Below are 2,500 nucleotides of genomic sequence, written 5' to 3' on the forward strand. Positions count from 1 at the left end.
CGCTGATCTCAGTCTGACCTGACATTTGCAACCCTTAAGCCGAGTGTCGTCACTTCAGTCACAAAAGAACTCCATAATAAGTAGTATGGAGAAAGTGTGCCTTACAAATGTGGTCCGAAGCTGGCACGGCTTTGAGCGCCATTTTGCATTCCGGGCCTCACTGATACAAACTCAACAGAGTTATGGGCAGAGTTTGGAGTCCATTTGCATGCAGGTGGCTGCAGACCGAGGCCCATCTGTCCACCGGAGCGCGCTCTAATTTATGTAAGTTGCTGTTGCTGCACACACACACACAGATGGACAAATACACACACCTTCCTGCTCAGTAGAAGTGACAGAAGAGGAGATCTGGAACTAAAAGAGCAATCCATCATCTGAGCAAAGCTCCAGTTTGACACCACACACACACTACACACACACACAGACACACACGCACACACACACACGCACACACACACACACACACACACACACACACACACACACACACAGAGACACACACTAAGGACAGTAAAACGCTGAGCCTGAGGCGAATCCTTACAATTTTAGACACCTTTTTAATTTATAAATATTCATGAATTCATCCTCTAAGATTATTTCTGCTGTGTACAAGCTGAGAGAGAAAAGCTGAGAGGACTTTGACTTCATCAAACTTCATTCCATTGATTTAATCGAGGGAACCCCACAAGGGTTTAGTACCGAAACCCCCTACTGAAAAGTACTGTGGCTTTTCGGAAAGGGCCCTGCAGTTCATCGAGTGTCCACTAGAGGCAGACTGCAGAGCAAATACCTGCAGTTCTACAAGTGTCCACTAGAGGCAGACTGCAGAAAAAATACTTGCAGTTCTACAAGTGTCCACTAGAGGCAGACTGCAGCGCAAATACCTGCAGTTTTTCAGTCTGCCTCAAGTGGACACTTAAAGAACTGCAGGTATTAGTGGGGACTTTAATTCTACATTAAAAATTGATCCAATTAATCCATGCTTGTTTGTTTTGATTAGTAGGCACACGTGAAGCGACATTTTACGTCCAGTACACTGGATAACTTCCAGTAAGGAAGAATTCATAATAATTTATCAAACCAAATTCTTAACGTGGGTGCATGTACATCAAGCCAAACATGCAGGATTGAAAGGCTTGCTGCAGTCAACATGACATTGACCATTTTTGTCCTGACATGGAGCTTACACCAACAACACATAGTTTTGTGTCCATTTCTGTTGTACAGACAAGGAATCTCTCAATTTCTGTTTGAACAGAGGAGCAGAACATTGTAATCAATGGACATGACCACATTAAAGAGGTCATATTCTGCCCTTTTTGGGGTTCGTATATTTAATCTATGTTCCTACTTTTGTACGTTCACAATAGCTAAAGTTCGAAAAAAGTGTCTGCTCCTCCTTGCTCCCTCTACGCTCTGACCCGCAATTCACATATACTCTGTGCGCGCCGCGGTCCATCAGCGCCACGGTTTTGCTCCGTCGGATGGCTCGCGCCCACTCACACTGCATCCGTTTCTGGGACGTCAGCGCAGTGGAGCGCACCGATGACACATGACAGTAGAACTACAAGATCCCACGGGAATAAAGAGAAAAACATGCAAACAACATGTTGCTTTGTCTTTCTGAGGATGCACTGTTGTTAATTCGGTTCCTGTTTTGACGTAATGTTGATAAAGTGATGAAAAATACGATCGCGAGTCTGTATATTGTGTTTTATTTTGAAATTGACCGGATGCTCTGTGTGTTTCCTTGTCTGACTTCCTGTCCGGGCTGTCATATTCTGTCCAGCTTGACGCGTGCCTGCAGCGTACTCCGGCGAAAATAGACTCGCTGCGTATTTGAAACGGAGCAGAGCGCAGTGCCGTTGGTGGCTCGCGCCGGAGACGGGCCGCAGCGCGCGCTGTGTGAACACAATGATTGACTAGATTGGAAGCTAAGTACAACGTAGTGCGCGGTGCTGACGGATCACAGCACGCACGGAGTATGTGTGAATTGGGCTTGAGTCTGTCAGCTACGCTCTGTTGAGCCCACACTGTTAGACCCCACGTGGGCCAAGTCTGCTCTGATTGGTCTGCCAATCCACTCTGTATTGGTCAGTTGCTCAGCACGCTTCTCGGAAATTTCAACATGAGCTGCAGGGCTTAACGAGCCAATGGGCTTAGATCAGTGATCTCACACTGACAATGACGTCACACTGACAATTTATTTTTGAGGGGGGCTCAAACCGAGCATTACATGTGGCTAATGCTACAGCTAACAGGAGGAGGTAGGAGAAGCCGCGTTTCTGCGGACTTTGAATTTTTGCAAATAGATGTGCCTAAACATTCACAGGACACTTGGAAAACACACTAAAGAGCATATAAAACCAGAAAAAGCATAATATGGGACCTTTAATATGTGCCCACTTGATTTGGGCATTTCTGACACGTTGCAGGGCAGGTGTCATTATATTTAATCCATATTTCAGGGGTCACATAATTATCTTATATTGTAATTCAT

This window comes from Labrus bergylta, chromosome 17 (assembly GCF_963930695.1).
Source record: "Labrus bergylta chromosome 17, fLabBer1.1, whole genome shotgun sequence".
In the NCBI taxonomy this organism is placed as follows: domain Eukaryota; kingdom Metazoa; phylum Chordata; class Actinopteri; order Labriformes; family Labridae; genus Labrus; species Labrus bergylta.